General features: G+C 42.8%; 1 long non-coding RNA gene across 1 annotated transcript; it reads left to right on the plus strand.

Moving 5' to 3' along the window:
* Positions 1–10316: 10316 nt before the first annotated feature.
* Positions 10317–18617, plus strand: LOC119950975. The gene is made up of 3 exons (XR_005457483.1): positions 10317–10388; positions 13789–14005; positions 18417–18617. It is a non-coding gene; the product is annotated as an uncharacterized LOC119950975 (long non-coding RNA).
* Positions 18618–19021: the final 404 nt, after the last annotated feature.

Below are 19021 nucleotides of genomic sequence, written 5' to 3' on the forward strand. Positions count from 1 at the left end.
AGCCAACCAGCATACAGACTTGTGTTAGGAGACATTTATAATGTGCATTTCACACTCATGGTGTTAATTCTGTCCTCCTGGGTGAAAATGGGTGAGTGCATTTTTGCACAAGGTCAAAATTAGCCCAATGGTGTTAACAAATACTGATGGTTGCACTTGAAGTGTGAGTTTATTTAATGCTTGGGATATAACATCTGTCACGGACTGAATTTAAGTTTTCCTTTTTTTGCTTATGATCAGTAAGAGATGATGCTTCCTTCCCCTCAGAGCGAGTTCCAGTTAAATAAGATTAATTTTAAAGTTGGGGACTGATCTGCTTCGTCTTCTCTACTCTTCTTTTCCCTGTATTCTATCCCCGTTCCATTTACCTCCCTTTTATCTCTCTAGCTGGTCGGAGTTGCTAGCTCCAAATTTGTTTCGGTTCTGACGTTTATCGTTTAACTCATAATCATCAGCCATGATGGCTGTGTCTTCAACTGTTGAAACCCTTTGTTCCAAAATGTGGCGTTTGATGCCATATGCGAAGCAATTTTTGAACAGCTCTAGCAGTACTATTTCATTTAACCCTTCATAGGTACAATCAACTTTTCGGGTTCGGAGACGCCGGTCTCATGCTAGCTGTTTAGTTCTCTCAAAGTTCAGGAAAGTCTGAGTCGATTTTGGACAGGAGTTCCAGAATTCTTGGTGGTAGACCTCTGATATGAGTTTATAGGCATTCAGATGAGTGGCCTTTGTCTGGTCATAAGTGACAGACTCTCACGCCTGGTGTGATGTCGCGTAAGCATGTAAGTATGAATAGTTAGCGTGGAGGGGACCATTTGACAGGGGATGCGCTAATAACATTGAAATGCAGAGCCCATGTGTGTTATATGCAGGGAAGTAGTGGCAAATGAGAGATTGAGACCCCAGAATCAGCTATTAACTTACGGCTGACTCCAAATGAAAAGACTACGTTGCTGTACCTGACCCACGACACCACATTAAAAACATGCCAAAAGCCATGAGGCTGTCAGCATTCTGGAGTAACAGCTCCCAGGAGTACAAGTGTTGAATAAAACAAGAATTTTTATGCTATTGCCCTTCATGACAACCTACATCGACGTTGGATTTTCTGTTTTCATAAAGATGAAGTTGGCACAAAGGAACTGGCTGAAGTCTGCACCTGATATGTGCATTGCCCTCTCCTCCCTTGAACCTAATTTAAGTGAGATCGTGAGGACCAAGCAGGCTCCTCTTTCACATTAAAGGTAAGTGAACATGGCGTGTGTCGCGAAGATCGGCTGGCATATGTCGCGAAGCTTGGCCAGCCTGGGCTGTGAAGATTGACAAGTTGGCAAAGGTGGGTCCTAGGAAAAAGTTTGGCACGCACTGTACTACAGGATCATGGCCAGATTTTTGTGATAATTTTTGGAACTATAGCGCAAAGATAGTGGAATCCTGATTCGCATTGGACACAATTTGCAGTTAAAATTCTGCAATCCTTTACATGAGTTATGCCCAGTTTGGGTGAATTGTGCAAAATTGCCAGTTGTAAAATGTTATTTTTAATCTGAGATGCTTTGTTAATGCCCTCACCTATATTGTTACTATGCCCTGTAGGGCAAAGTAAAATTTAATTGGATAAATATTTAAATGTTCGAAGATGGCATTTCTATCTCTACCATCAAAAAATGAGAGAACAGCTGCACAGGACCAAGCAATTAGAAGGGCTCTAACCAGATAACTAATTATACAATTAAAAACAAAGACAAAAAAGAAATGTTCAAATTCATTCAGAACCGTGCTCCATCAGGGAACAAGAACTGCCGTGCTTTGTTTTAGAATTTTAAAAAATAATTTACCAGTGCAATAGGGTTCTGCCTCTCATCATACAGACAAACGTTCTGCAGTGCATCAACTTGCACATTCCCAGCCCAAGCAAGCACTGAAGTTCTGTTAACAGGGGAGGAGATGGATTGAACTCTGCCATTTTGTGTACTACCTGTGGCTTCGATGTGGTTTTATTACTTCACATTAATGTGTTAATGCTACTGAATTTCAATGAAATTGTAATAAAATCTGTGAAAATAAATGCCACAAATGCATTCATAATATGTGAATTTATTCAATATAGAATCGCTTAGGTTTTTTGTAAGCTAATTGTAGCTTATAAAATAGCTGTCATAGCTGAATAATGTATGTAGTTTACAGTGTTCTGTAAAGACTGAATTATCAGGGGTTCAACATCTTTGTCAGGTGATCCATAATTAAGAACCTCAAAATGCATGTGCTGTATTTAAACCCTCTGCATTAATATTCATGAAATCTAAAAGACATTAGCAATAACAATAGTGTTCTTATCTTGAAAAATATTATCCTTTCGAATGCTCCGTTGCATAACCAGATCTGCTTAGAGCAAGGACCATCTGCAGTGAATTTAAAATATAGCTGCACATTCTCCATAACCCTGGTGAGGGATCCTTACAGCATTCTGTGACTACAACTCCTGAATTCTTTGTTGAATTCTATTTTCAATCCTTTCAGGATTACCATTAAGTATTTTCTAAGCATCTGTAGAGCCCTTGGATTTCGTCCTGCGAACTAAGATTCCTCACTCTTGTTTTAAAGATGGGGTGATTGATAACAAGCAAACCAATAAAAGTTTGTTGTGTAACTTCGACAGATGCACAACAAAAAAAACAAATTAGGGGGCCGGTGAAATATCAGCCCTGAGAATGTTGTCAGTTATGCCAAGTGTGGGGTTAGGTTGTGGTGACAGCAGTTAGCGGCAAAAAGGTTGACTGAGAAATTTGATTGCGGTGATATTTTGAGGGCATGAGGTTGGGGTAGAGAGGGCAGCAACAATTAGTCCCCAGCTTCACTTGCTAGGCTTCCTGCTATTGTGTCTCGGACATCATTTCCATATAGCTGATAGCTGCAGACAGTAGCAGACAGTTGGCTAATTCAGTGGAATCGATGTTCAGTTTTGACATTGCAGTGGTCCCGAGCTGATGAAGGGAGAGGCAATGTTATCAGGTGGAGTGGTGGGAGGGGGTTTGGGGGGGTGTGCGGGTGGTGACCAGTTCAAGGAAGGTGATTTATTCAAGCTGGGATCAGTGGCCAATATGGGGGGAAATATTAGTGTCTGAGGGGAGTAAGCATTCGTGATACAGAAAGGTGGATAGGGGAGGCCCAGTTTAAAATGGAGTTGAGGACAAACTCCTTCTTTCAAAGGGTTGTGAATCTGGAATTCACTACCCCAGAGTGCGGTGGACGTTGGGGCAGTGAATAAATTTAAGCAGGAGTTAGACAGATTTTTAATTGGTAATGGGTTGAAGGGTTAATGGAGAATGGGCAGGACGGTGGAGTTAAGGCCATGATCGGATGGCGGAGCAGACTCGATGGGACACATGGCCTAATTCTGCACCTATGGGTGCGATTCTGAGGCCTCATTGTTATTTTGGTGTGGGATCAGGAGGAACACTCCTGCACCTACTGGGGCTCCAAATTGAGGTAAATATATTTTAAACGTCTGACGGTTAGTTGTGGCATTTGGACCCGATTTTACTGATTGACTGCAATGCTCAGAAGGAAATATGAATTTGATTTTACCGTTTTGCAAATGTCCAGGAAAGGAAAGGTGAGAAAACATTTTGGATCGATGATTTGGAAAGACTATTAGGAAATCGAAGAGGAAGGGGATGAAAACTGAATGTCTGTGCCACACATTCTTCACATAAGTGAGTGTTTTGGCGCCAAGGACTTCCTGGTTAGTAGTTCCTATTGTGACATCAGTGGGCAAGTATGTCAAGGCAGAATTGGCAGAAGAGGTCCCTGAGAGTTCATTCCAGGTTGTGACCTGGACTGTTCATGATCAGGGGATAGTTAAAAGATTTCTCACCTCCCAGACAATGGGGACACCAAAAGTTATATTTTTAAAGGGGTCAATCTTATACCACTTACTGTGACAGGATCTGTGGAAGAGTTTCCTATCGGGTGGATCCACTTATGCTGGAATTAATGAACAGTAAATGTTTGGACCCATTGATTCTTGACGCTGGTGCTGATAATGACATGCTGGTTCAGGCTTTTTTTCAAAGATCCAAGCAGTCTTTGAAGGGCAGCATCAAAGCAGCTTTACTCTGTATCTGACCCATGCTGCATCTGATCTCGATCTTTACATAGATTAACATAGAGGTCACAGCACTGAAACAGGTCATTCAGCCTAATAGATTTATGCTGATACATATGTTCCACATGAGATTCCTCCCACCTGTCTTCATCTCATCCAATCAGCAAATTTTTCCATTCCTTTCTCCCTATTGTGCTTGTATTTAGCTTCCTCTTAAATACATCTAAACTATTCACCTCAACTACTCCTCATGATAGAATTTTCCACATTTGAACCACCCTGGGTAAAAAAGGTTCTCTCGAATTTCCTAATAGATTCAGTGACTATCTTATATTTATTTCCTAGTTTTAGTTTCTTTCATAAATGGAAACATCTTGGATGTGATCTACTGGGAATCGAGGCCTTCCTCTGGATCCCCCACATTGGGTGGGACCGGGTCTTGCATGGCTGAGTTTAAGTACCCACTTAGCTGTGCTGACGCCACATTGATCAGCCACTCGGCATCTATCGGCCTTGTTGCTCGTTGTGCTTTCTCTTTAATTGCTCTGTTTTAGTAACCTTTGCTCTAAAGTCGCCAGGTATCTTTCTGATACCACCACGAGGTTCAAGGCCAAGTGCTGATCAATAACTCAATACACCAGTAAGTAAGTTTCAAATCAATACACATTTATTATACACACAGTCAATGACTACTCATGCATAAACTCTACTTACTAAACTATTACTGCTACTAAAAGCCTATACTTAGCTTCGAATGGCCCACCAGGTCAGGGGAACAATGGCCTTTATCCGGTTTTGATTCTGCTGGCTTCAAACTGGTACGGAATAGTAGCTAGGAACATCTATCTCATAGCGTGCGTTGACTTGAGACTTACTTGGTTGATGCAGCTGCTAGGCAGGTCTCTCCTCGCTGAGAGCCACGGTCAAGAGTTCTTTGAGAGCAGCCAAGAGAGCGAACTGAACTTGGGGACACTATTTTATAGGTCCCAGGGGTTTTGCGCTCTTTTGGGCGGACCACGGACTTGGTCCCAATTAATTGGACCAGGTCTCAATCATTATCATCGATTTTCTCCAATACTGGAGTTGTTCCCTGATCGTTGGCCTGCCTTTGTCCTAGCTCCCACTGGCGCCGAGAAGTCTGTCTTGGTCCCGATTGTTTCAATGTTTCTGATTGTTTCTGGAGATTGCTCATTAGCATGTAAATGGCTATTGGTTTCAGTTCTATCTGGGTTCTGCAAATCTTAATACACAGGAAACCTTGCACCTGCTTGTGTTCTCTGTAGTTGTCCAATTTTCCCTACACTCCTTATGAGTGTCCATTTTGAAATCAGGACGTGGCCACCCCAGGTGGCTACAGCCTTGCCAAGGGGACCCCAGCCGGGTGCCATTCAGTACTCGTCCTGACAAATATGGACCAGGCAGAGCAGTACCTGCTGGGGCATCTCCCAGGACAATCGGGGGCCCCCAGGTGGTTGGCCTCTGGGCACAGTGGCATCCTGACATTGCTGGTGCCACCTGGGTACCTTGGTACTGGCACACTGGCAGTGCCACCTGGGCACCCTTCACAGCTCCCTCTGAGTGCCAGCCTAGTACTATCAGGGTGCCCAGGTGGCATTGCCAGGCTGGCTGGGGTACTGCCATGGTGCCAGGCTGGTAGTGCCATGGTGCTAAGCTGACATTGTGCTGGCACCAGGGATTATGCCCGGGGGTGCCCTGTCTGGAAATCGTGGGGTTCGACGGTGGCCCCGAGGATCCCCCGACTGGTGAGTTGGGGCATTAGGGGAATCTGGAGGTTGCTTCAAAGGGGCCAAGAAATCGGGGCGGCATTTAAAAAAGGCATCCCAATCTATTCCTGCACTAACGGAACTCCTCAGTGTTGGAAATTACGCTAAGTGTGGCCCCTTATATCTATCCTATCAAATCCCTTCATAATTTCAACTGCCTCTAACAAGTCACCATTCAACGTTCTCATCTCGAAGGAAAAGAGCCTCATTGAATTCTTTGAGGATGTGACGAGACACATTGAAGAAGGTCAGGCAGTGGATGTGGTGTATATGGATTTCAGTAAGGCATTTGAAAAGGTTCCCCATGGTAGGCTTATTCAGAAAGTTAGGGGGCATGGGATACAAGGAAATTTGGCTGTCTGGATACAGAGTTGGCTGGCCGAAAGAAGTCAGCGAGTGGTAGCGGATGGAAAGTATTCTGCCTGGAGGTCGGTGACCAGTGGTGTCCTGCAGGGATCTGTTCTGGGACCTCTGCTCTTTGTGGTTTTTATAAATGACATGGATGAGGAAATGGAAGGGTGGGTTAGAAAGTTTGCCGATGACACAAAGGTTGGTGGAGTTGTAGATAGTGTCGAGGGCTGTTGCAGATTACAACAGGACATTGACAGGATACAGAGCTGGGCTGAGAAGTGGCAGATGGAGTTCAACCTGGATAAATGTGAAATGATTCATTTTGGAAGGTCGAATTTGAATGCTCAATACAGGATTAAAGGCAGGATTCTTGGAAGTGTGGAGGAACACAGGGATCTTGGGGTCCACGTATATGGATCCCTCAAAGTTGCCACCCAGGGTGTGGATGCTTTGGAGAGAGTGCAGAGGAGATTTACCAGGATGCTGCCTGGACTGGAGGGCCTGTCTTATGAAGAAAGGTTGAGGGAGCTAGGGCCTTTCTCATTGGAGCGAAGGAGGATGAGAGGTGACTTAATTGAGTGTATAGGATGATGAGAGGGATAGAGTGGACATTCAACATATTTTTTCTTTTCTCACTGGAGCGAAGATTGAAGAGAGGTGACTTAATAAGAGGTGTAGAAGGTGATGAGAGGTATGGATAGAGTGGATAGCCAGAGACTTTTCCCCAGGGCGGAAATGGCTGCCACGAGGGGACATAATTTTAAGATGATTGGAGGAAGGTATAGGGGAGATGAATGGAGGAAGGTATAGGGGCGATATCAGAGGTAGGTTCTTTACACAGAGAGTGATGGGTGCGTGGAATGCACTGCCAGCAGTGGTGGTGTAGTCAGAGTCATTAGGGACATTTAAGCGAATCTTGGACAGGCGCATGGACAGCAGTAAATTGAAGGGGTGTAGTTTAGGTTGATCTTAGATTAGAATAAATGGTCAGTACAACATCGTGGGCAGAAGGGCCTGTACTGTGCTGTACATAGAACATAGAACATAGAACGATACAGCGCAGTACAGGCCCTTCGGCCCTCGATGTTGCACCGACATGGAAAAAATCTAAAGGCCATCTAACCTACACTATGCCCTTATCACCCATATGCTTATCCAATAAATTTTTAAATGCCCTCAATGTTGGCGTGTTCACTACTGTTGCAGGTAGGGCATTCCACGGCCTCACCACTCTTTGTGTAAAAAACCCACCTCTGACCTCTGTCCTATATCTATTACCCCTCAATTTAAGGCTATGTCCCCTCGTGCTAGCCACCTCCATCCGCGGGAGAAGGCTCTCGCTGTCCACCCTATCTAACCCTCTGATCATTTTGTATGCCTCTATTAAGTCACCTCTTAACCTTCTTCTCTCTAACGAAAACAACCTCAAGTCCATCAGCCTTTCCTCATAAGATTTTCCCTCCATACCAGGCAACATCCTGGTAAATCTCCTCTGCACCCGTTCCAAAGCTTCCACGTCCTTCCTATAATGAGGCGACCAGAACTGTACGCAATACTCCAAATGCGGCCGTACTAGAGTTTTGTACAACTGCAACATGACCTCATGGCTCCGGAACTCAATCCCTCTACCAATAAAGGCCAACACACCATAGGCCTTCTTCACAACCCTATCAACCTGGGTGGCAACTTTCAGGGATCTATGTACATGGACACCGAGATCCCTCTGCTCATCCACACTACCAAGAATTTTACCATTAGCCAAATATTCCGCATTTCTGTTATTCTTTCCAAAGTGAATCACCTCACACTTCTCCACATTAAACTCCATTTGCCACCTCTCAGCCCAGCTCTGCAGCTTATCTATGTCCCTCTGTAACCTGCAACATCCTTCCGCACTGTCTACAACTCCACCGACTTTAGTGTCGTCTGCAAATTTACTCACCCATCCTTCTGCGCCCTCCTCTAGGTCATTTATAAAAATGACAAACAGCAACGGCCCCAGAACAGATCCTTGTGGTACGCCACTCGTAACTGAACTCCATTCTGAACATTTCCCATCAACTACCACTCTCTGTCTTCTTTCAACTAGCCAATTTCTGATCCATATCTCTAAATCACCCTCAATCCCCAGCCTCCGTATTTTCTGCACTGTTCTATATTATTCAACCTTTCCTGATAGGCATAACATCTCTACTCTTTTCATTGGAAAGTCATTGGGCTGGATTCTCCGACCCCCCGGCGGGTCGGGGAATCTCCAGGGGCCGGCGTGAATCCCGCCCCCGCCGTCTCCCAAAGTCTCCGGCACCGGATATTCGGTGGGGGCGGGAATCACGCCGCGCTGGTCGGCGCCCTTTCCCCCCGCCGCGATTTCCGGCCCGCGATGGGCCAAAGACCCGCTGCTGTAATGCCGGTCCCGCCGGCGTGAATCAAACCACCTCCCTTACCGGCAGGACTGGTGGCGCGGGCAGGCTCCGGGGTCCCAGAGGGGGGTCACGGGGCAATCTGGCCCTGGGGGGGTGCCCCCACCGTGGCCTGGTCCGCGATTAGGGCCCACCGATCCGCGGGCGGGCCTGTGCCGTGGGGGCACTCTTTTCCTTCTGCGTCGGCCAGAGACTACACGATAGCTGACGCGGAAGTGACCCCCTCCCCAGCGCATGCGTGGGGATGACATCAGCAGCCGCTGACGCTCCCGCGCATTCGCGGACTTCGCCCCCGGCTGGCGTGGCGCCAAAGGCCTTCCGCGCCAGCCGGCGGGATGGGAACCACTCCGGCGCGGTCTAGCCCCTCAAGGTGAGGCCCTAGCCCCTCAAGGTGCAGAGAAATTCGTACCTTTGGGGTGGCCTGACGCCGGAGTGGTTCATGTCACTCCATCCCGCCGGGATTCCCCACCCCGCCGGGTAGGGGAGAATCCAGCCCATTGTCTTTATTAGCGGTCTCACCCTTTTCTCGAGGGCTGGTTTAGCTTAGTTGGCTAGATAGCCGGTTTGTGATGCAGAGCGAGGTCAACAGCATGGGTTCATTCATGAGGTTATTCATGAAGGCTCGCCTTCTCAACCTTGCCCCTTGGCTGAGGTGTAGTCATTCTCAATTTAAATCACCTCCAGTCAGCCCTCCCACTCAATGGGGAAAGCAGCCTATGGTCATCTGGAACTATGGCGACTTTACTTACTTCCTTGGGAGATTAATCTGCTGGTGATGAAACCAGGCGGAATTGTGAAATATCAATATTCACAACCTCATGGAATCAGCAGCAAGCATTTCTAGTTGTGAACAATGTCATTGAGTAAATTCAAGTTGTGCTAATCCTCATATCGCTGTGTACTTTGCTTCCACCTGATCTATTCCAGATCAATGTTCAATATTTTTTTTGACATACTGTTCTAAACTGCGCAACAAGCATCCTCAATGCACTGGAAGGATTTTGCAGTTGCTAACTCTGCCTTGCCACTTGTTGTGCTTGAAGACCCTCAAATATTAATGTTCAAATTCTTGATGCTGTCACATGTGATAATGGTATTGCATCTAGTTTTCACATCCATATTTAAAAGAGCACAAATTAGAACAGCTCGTCCACTTTCAGCTTTCTCGTGAGTTTGATCCCACGCTTTTCTCATCTTCTGATCAAAGTGTGATTGGTAAAACACTCAACCATCTGATGTGGAACTTGAAATGTTGAGGTGTTAATTCAGAATTAACACCATAACAATGGCAGCTTGCCATAAAACCCTTGACATAAAATGGCTGCTAATTTAAATTGTTGTCAGTATGTACAGAATAAACACAATGTCCTTCAGACTGAAAATTGGAAAGTTGCCAGATTAGCCAGCTGCCTGACTGGAGTCTGAAACTTTATGAATTGAAACTTTATGAATTAAGGTCAACCTCAAATAAGGTGATGTTTTTCACCAAAAAAGTACACAATCACAGTCTGTTCTTAACTCTGCTGAATGTTCTCAAACAGAAACATTAGAATAAGTCAATCAGCCATTTCTTTATTTCAGTTAAATTGATTTTAAAATATCCACTACTAGCTGAGTCAAGTCAGTCAGCAGTCAGCCATATTTGGACACAGTTCCTTTGTTGAATTTCCCCTCCCTAGGTTTTGAGAAGCACATCAAAATCTAAAATAATGCACTGGATTTGTGAGTATACTTATCTTTAATTATTATTTGTTTGTCTATCCAATAACATTGGTGACTCGGGGGTTCAAAATTGTATGTATTTTTACAACATTATTGGCATGTTATACTTAGTTTAGATACCAGTTATAATTCTTATGTATAAAGTGTAATCTATAATTGGCTTCAATAAAAGACATGAATTGATGAAGCAGACAAGGTGCTGTAACTTCAAATGCATATTATCTTGAGGATACACAAATTCAAAGAACTCGAAAGTTATGAGTTATACACCTAAGGGATGGCATTGTTAAACTTCCAAAGAAGTTTGGTCTACTTAGACATGCCTCAATGTATATGTCGCATCTGTCGAAAACTTTAACATCCGAGTAAGACTTTTAGACTAAAAGAGGGTAACAGATAACAACACAGTTAAGTTTAAATTATTTTTACTTGTCACAAGGAGAGAGGCCTCTGGAATCAAGGGTCGCAGCAGGCACACTCTGCCAAACAAAGGGGAACACATCTTTATACACAAAAGAAAACCATCTGTCCACAGGTAGTGACATCGATAATTGCTGAGCCTTCCTGTTGGCTTAGACAAAGATAAAGGTAAAATTTTGATACAAAGAAGAAGTGATCAGATGATGTCAATGCATTCTGCGGTAATTCTACAGAGATGAACACATATTAACAATACAAATGCCAAGGTAATCGACTGACGTCACTGCCACCAACGATACTGTTATAGATAAAGAGTGAGTGCGTCACAATACAAAAGGGGGGTTGATCTTGTCAGGAAACCGATTAAACTCCAGACAATGTAATCAACTTACAAGGGGCCATCGGTCTGCTGACTGAATTAATGAGGTAGCTAAAGCAATTTACAATGAGACACTTTAAAACTGTATGTCAGGTATCCCATCATGCTGCAGACTGTCATGTTAGGTTGTTAACTTGGTGACTCCTGGAAGAGAGGATTTTTTATTTAAGGACCCAGTCTAGGACTGTGTTCCTTTAATGAATAGGCATTTATTTTAGCTGAGATTCTAAGCTAGCAACAAGCTCAAGGGACTGGATTTACCTTGCCAGGAGTTAGTGGTGATAGAAGCATGAACATGATCTGATCTAAGATAACTTTAAATGATCTATTAGTGATCTGCAAAGGTCAATGATCTGGTTGACAGCATTTAGTTCAATATTAATAATTGTAGTGATTTATTATAATCCATTCAGGTGTAAGTCTGGCAGGTGCCACTGTTCTTTGTTTTGAATGCTGGGACCAAAATTATCGTTTCAGGTTTTCTGCATTCATATGTTATGTTTTGTTCAGTAATGGAGCAGCTTTTTTGTGTCAAACCACTTAGTAATGAGTGATAATCCTCCTGAGGCATGCACTCAGGAAACTCTGTTATTTGCAAATAACACAACACTCCTCTGTGGTATTTATTGAGGCTGATGTCCTACTCAAGTTGGAGAATTTCGTAAAAGTGCAATAAGGTTGTGAATGCCCATGTCATAGTGTCCTGTTCAGGAGCACTCTGTAGGGGCTGGTACAAGTGCACAACCTTGCTCAACTCCATTGGTGATGATAAAATGGATGGAAATATGAGAGCAACATATTGCCAAATCGTCATTGCTAAAGTTGTTATGTCCTGATGTTGATGATAAGAATTTCCCTTCATGTATTAAACTTTTTGAAACATACGAACATGCGAATTAGAAGTAGGCCACTCAGCCCCTCAAACCTGCTCCAGCATTTAATAAGCTCATGGCTGATCAGATTGCAACCTCAACTCCACATTCCACATTCCCATATAACCCTGATAATTATTCGCCCCCTTGATGATCAAGAATCTATCTAGCTCTGACCATAAATGTTCAAAGACTCTGCTTCCATTGCCTTTTGAGGAACAGAGTTCCAAAGATTTACACCTTCTGAGAGAAAATAATTTCTCCTCATCTCTGTCCTAAATGGGTGAACCCTTATTTTTTAAAAGTGACCCCTAGTTCTAGATTCTCCCACAAGAGCAGCACCTTGGAACAGTGGTTAGCACAGCTGCCTTGCAGTGCCAGGGACCCGGTTTGATTCCAGTCTTGGATGAATGTCTGTGTGGAGTCTGCACTTTCTCTCTGTGTCTGCGTGAGTTTCCTCCCCGTGCTCCCACAATCCAAAAATGTGCAGGTTAAGTGGATTAGCCATGCTAAATTTCTCCTTAGTGTCTAAAGATTAGGTGCGGTTACTGGGATGGGGAGGGGGCCGAGGTGGGGTTTCAGAGGATTGGTGCAGACTTGATGGGCCAAATGGCCTCCTTCTGCACTGTAGGGATTCTATGAAACTTCTAAAGAGGAAAATAAAAAGACAAAATAAAGCAAAAACTCAAAAAAATGACATCAGCTTTTACCCGTCTAAAGCTAGAAGACCATCAAAATCCTTAGGTAAATTATCAAGGATAAATATCAATAACATGTAAATGTAAACATACAACAAAAATTTTCAAATATTACAGAGCAACAGAATTGGCAAAAGGATGTTGCAGACTTAGAAGTGACATGGGTCATCTGTAGCATTTTGTTGAAAAGCATTGACAGTTAAATCATAGATAACTGTTGAGATAAATAAAAACCGTGACTTCTAGTTCTTAGGCAATTCACAGAATCCTGCGGAGATGTTCAGTTTACATTTGACTTAATGTTGCTTAGTTCCAGCAAACATTCAAATTGGCAGAACTGCAGTCTTGGTGCTGAACAAATTACTTGAATTTGCGTGCAATGTTCGATTATACTTGACAGATCACTCCAGCAGAGGAAAGGTGTGAAATAAGTTTCAGTTGTGTTAATCACTGTGGAGTTTGATATATTGAAAGGTATATATCTTACTTCTAATGGAAACCCTCACTTAAATTTTACAGATGTATACCTCTTGACAGTTCCACTCACTGAATACAACTTCCAAGAGGAAGGAAACAATTGCCTTGGTGGGATTGCATATATCCAATTAATCAGTATCTGTAATATTGGAATTTTAGATGCTTTTTCACTGAGAAAATATAGAGCTATCTGTTCCATCCCACCCAGACAATTGATAGGAGAAGTGCGCCTGAAGTAATCTACTCCTGCTCAGCCATTGGAATTACATGTATTTCCAGTCTTTGACCATTTAGGTCCCAATTGAAAGAAAAAAATGTTTGCATTTATATAACACCTCTCATGACCACAGGACATCACAAGGTCAGTCAACAAAGTACTTTGGAAGTATAGTGATGAAGTTTAATGTACGAAATACAGCAGCCAATTTGCACACAGTAAGCTCTTCCAAACAGCAATGTGATAATGACCAGATAATCTGTTTTAATTATGTTGATTGACAAATAAATATTGAGCAGAAAATCAGGACTAGACCCTCTGTTTTTGTTCAAAATAGAGCTGAGGGACCTTTTCTTTCCATCTGAAAGAGAAGTTGGGATCTTGGCTTAACAACTATTCCAAAAGACATAGGAGGTTCTGGCGTGACTTAGAAGTAGGAAGGCCATTGTTCAACTGCGGACCTGTCCTGGAACTCCCACAATCACTGATCCATGGACGTCTTGTGAAGGTAGTCTGCTGTGTCATATTACTCTCTCCAGCCAATGTTGGGTCAGGTAAGGGACCTGGAAACTTTCATTCCAACATCATTATATCTTCTAAGACACGGGCTAAATGTTAGTGACCCAGGAAAGCCCAGGGCTAAGTCTTGGCCCATTTTTTCCTACTCTTCGCACCCAACAGCTGAGCATTACTCAGAGCACAGGTCAGATTACTTTGCAAAGCAAGAATTTTTATAGCCATAATATGTCTCAGACTTTGAAACCAAACAGATTGAGAGATCATGCACATTGGCTCAGGTGAATTTAAAAAGCAGCATAATTGGGGTATTCATTACAAAGTGAAAGTCAGGTCAGTAATGTATACTTTCATGGATCTTTTCTATGAACTAACAGCTCTGCTGCTTTTTACACTTCTGTCTGAGGCAGCAGGTGTAAGGGGGCTAAGTGAAAAAGCAGTGACTTTTCACTGTTTCTGCCTGGACTGCTCTTTAGCTTCCAGGCAGACGTGACTAACAAGGGCGCAGGGGAGTTTGGTCTCTGATATGTGGGGGTCTCTGATATGAGGGTCATTGCCATGGGGATCTCTGATGGAGGGTCTCTGATATGTATGGTTACTGATAGGAAGGTCTCTCATATAAGAACATAAGAACATAGAACCAGGAGCATGCTCTGCCATTCAATAAGATCATGACTGATCTTTTTGTAGATTCAGCTCCACTTACCTGCCCGCTCACCATAACCCTTAATTCCTTTACCATTCACAAATCTATCTATCTTTGCCTAAAAAAAATTCAACAAGGTAGCCTCAACTGCTTCACTGGGCAGGAAATTCCACAAATTCACAATCCTTTTGGTGAAGAAGTTCCTCCACAACTCAGTCCTAAATTTGCTCTCCCTTACTTTGAGAATATGCCCCCTAAGTTCTAGTTTCACCCACCAGTGGAAACAACCTCCCAGCTTCTATCTTATCTATTCCCTTTATAGTTGTATATGTTTCCATAAGATACACCCTCATTCTTCTAACTTCAAATGAGTATAGTCCCAGCTATCTCCTCACTCTTAACTCCTAATCATCTAATCATCTTCTAATCCCAGAATCCCCTAGTCACATGATATATATGACTGTTCTATGGTTCCCTCGAGTGATAAGAAACATTATCATTAACTTGTTAACTATTTACATGTGATTCCAGACCCACAGCAACGTGGTTGACTCTTAAATGCCAATTGAATTTCGTGATGACCAGCCATTGACGCCCGTATTTCGTGAATGAATAAACAATAAATAAGATGTAAACTACTTGCCTCACATTCACACTCTTCACTCTTCCAACTTTAGCCTTTTGTGAATCATGCCTGCCTTTGATTTAGCTGCCTTTGTCCTCCTCTTCCTGGAACACACTGCCTAAAGGTCTGCCACTCTCCCCATCTTTAATCTATTTGTTGGAAAACCTTCAAAAATAAAAACAATTTGAAAATTCATTCTTTGAATGGAAGTTCTTCCTTCGAAGCTGCTACAGACCTATCTATTTCACTAAACCTTTGGCCTACACACCTAACACTCACGGCTCTTTCACCTACTTTATTTTCTTACACATTATTTGAAGAAACCTTGGGTATTATCGACACAATGATGCAAAATAAATAGAGTAAGTTTGGATTGATGAGATGTTAGCATGTTGAAAGCCTCAAACCCCAACCAAACCTGCTTTGAACCAAGCCACTTTTGGTTTTAACAGAGAATGAAACAGGCGGGAGGACAACCAGCCTGCTCTCCAGTGTAATTCCCCAATTTAATTGATTTAATGAGGCTGTGTGCCTCAGGTTCAACCTACATTTTAAATTTAGAACTTGCCAGCTGGGTTTTTCAGGCTTAAGGAAATCTGACAATTGAAGGGAGTCGAAAATTGTTGGATCCAATACATGAGTACCTTTCAAATACTGCTGTAGCAATTCAGGAGGAGTGCTTTCCCTCAACTCCAGTCGCCCAGCAAGTCGGCCCACATTCCACATTTCCCACCATTTCCAGGATCGGTCATTACCCCAACCTGCAATCCAATGTTTCTCCTCCCCTTCTGTACAATCTGACTCACATCCCACCTCCCCCACCACTGAATCGTAATTGGTGCCTACCCCCATCCCTCCCCTTTCAGGAACTGTATATTTTTTATGCTGTATTATGTCACGTTGTAACGGAGTCAGTGGCTCAGAAACCTATGCACCTGACAAAAAACACTGGAGTGAGTGATTTGGTTGTGGTTTATGGTATGGATCTTGCTCATCCACAAATGGTAGCTGTCCATAAAAAATAATTAGCTCATTTCTTGCCCATCACTGGCACCTTTTTCTCCCTGCCAAGTTCATATAACTATTTTAATTAATTCACAAATAGTCAGCGATCTGATTGGTGGTGTTTTGGAGTGAGAATTTTGAGATGTCACACTTTTAGATATGGCACTTTGAGGATCTGTAATGCTGCAGAGAAACCGTATATATATTTTAATTTGTTCTTGGGATGTGAACATTGCTGGCTGGGCATTCGTTGCCCATCCCTAATTGCCATTGAACTGAGTGGCTTGCTAGGCCATTTCTGTGGGGACAGTTGAGAGTCAGCCACATCACTGACTGGGTCTGGAGTGAAATGTAGGCCAGATGGGGTGAGGGCAGCAGATTTTCTTCCTTGAAGGACATTAGCGAACCAGGTGAGTTTTTACAATAATCGGCAGTGGTTTCATGGTCATCATTAAACTTTTAATACCAGAATTTTATTGAATTCAAATTTCACTATCTGCCATGATTGGGATTCAAACCCAGGACCCCAGATCATTATGCTGGGTCTCTGAATTACTGGTCCAGTGACAGTACCACTGCCTCCCCTTAAACCTTAGGGCTTAATATTTTGGTAGTATAAAGTTATCATAACATAATAAAATTAAACTTGACGGCGGAGTGGGTTAACTGTTATTATGTTAATCTGTGGTTCAGTCTCACATTGTGCAAGCTGCTATTTTAAAATATTGTGTGGTCCAAGAAACACATAAAATTATGTAGTTGCTGGTGGTCTAATGATTGTCATTCAATTAGTTCACATACTTATTAACATTTTGTTTTTGTGCCCAATATTAGGCAATATCTGTTCATAGCATTTTTTACAAGGCCTTTAGAATTGGTTACCTTTTTAAAAATAAAACGTGCACATGTACTTCAATTAAAAGTTGCAAAGTGCTCTGTGAGCCTCTCACTTCTATAACTACATCTAGCTATGTAGGAGCAGAAAATAAATGAAGTGTAGCTGATAGGACTGAAAAAACTAATTTCTCCCAAAGAGCAATTTAGTTTTAGCACACAAAGTTTTAGCACACTGGATTGGTCAAATCCTTTTAGGAGTACTTCAATTGAAGAACAACGTTTTAGCCTTTTCACAACTAGAAGTTCAAAATATTATCATATTTCCAAGTGCCTTGAAAGTTCAATTCATGCCATGCAAAGTAACATTTGTTGAATCATATATCATGATCAACCAAAAGAAGGTACTGCCCACATTCTGTTCAAATTATTTGTGTAAGTGAATGCATATCCAGTGAATTTATTATGAGTCATTCTTCATGACCAGGGTGGGAGCATGGGATAATGCAAATAGATGGCGAACCAATTTATTTTTCCTTTGTAAATGAGACGTCAATTTTACTCTTGCAGGGCAGCACGGTGGCCTAGTGGTTAGCACAACCGCCTCACGGCGCTGAGGTCCCAGGTTCGATCCCGGCTCTGGGTCACTGTCCGTGTGGAGTTTGCACATTCTCCCCGTGTCTGCGTGGGTGCCGCCCCCACAACCCAAAAATGTGCAGAGTAGGTGGATTGGCCGCGCTAAATTGCCCCTTAATTGGAAAAAATAATTGGGTAATCTAAATTTTAAATAAAAAACTTTACTCTTGCTAAAGTTTCTTATCAATTATCAAGGTTCCTTAACCTAAAACACAAGTGCAGATGTTTGAAGGAGTCCTATTTATTTAAAACTAATATATCTCTCTCATGGATTTGCTATAAGAGTACAGTTCCTTAGTTGGTCCTGCAGCAGCCTAAGAGCTGCAGTAATCGTTTACTTATTATGTGAGTACAGAAAAGTTTAACAAAAGATAGCCAGATTTTGATATTGAAAGAAACAGAATGTACAACTGTAGTATTTGTGACACTGCAGGGTACATTTTGGGAGATGATGATCCCAGTGTGAAGTCACATCGGCTAAGGACGTATGAGAGTTTTCTAAGTACTGGTGTGTATGAGGAAACAATTCCCATTCAAAGAAGCTGAAGTAAACTGAGTGACTTTATTGATCTGTTAATAGTACTGACTCGATTGTGTCTGGGAATGTTAGAAGTAAGAAAGTAATTTGATTGGTTTTCTGATAATTGCTAAGCTTTATGAAATTTCTAGTGAATGACTTTGTTTGTGATTGATCTCGATTTAGATGCTTGAGAATGTGCAACCCAAAATATTCTCTTTTGATGGTTTCCGTGGTGACAGGCTTTCTACGAACCTACAAACATGCGAATTGGAGGAGGAGTTGGCCATTTGACCCCATGGCTGATCTAATTGTGGCCTCAACTGCAACCATCTGGGATGGCCACGTCCCGATTACAAAATGGACACTTTGCAAAGAATGCAGGGAAAATGGGAAATGCTGAGAATGCAAGCAGGTGCAAGGTTTATCTGTTCATTAGAGCTGTAGCTCCCAGACAAGACTGATATTTTATTGGAGGAAATCGATAGGAATGATCAAGATGTGGTCCAATTAATTGGGGCCAAGTTCAAGGCACGCCCAAAATGAATGAAATGAAATGAAATGAAATGAAAATTGCTTATTGTCACGAGTAGGCTTCAATGAAGTTACTGTGAAAAGCCCCTAGTCGCCACATTCCGGCGCCTGTTCGGGGAGGCTGGTATGGGAATTGAACCATGCTGCTGGCCTGCCTTGGTCTGCTTTAAAAGCCGGCAATTTAGCCCAGTGTGCTAAACTAGCGCAAAGCCCCTTTTGAGTATAAGAAGGATCCCCCAAGAGAGAATCGCTCTCTT

Source organism: Scyliorhinus canicula, chromosome 16 (assembly GCF_902713615.1).
Source record: "Scyliorhinus canicula chromosome 16, sScyCan1.1, whole genome shotgun sequence".
NCBI classification, from domain to species: Eukaryota; Metazoa; Chordata; class Chondrichthyes; order Carcharhiniformes; family Scyliorhinidae; genus Scyliorhinus; species Scyliorhinus canicula.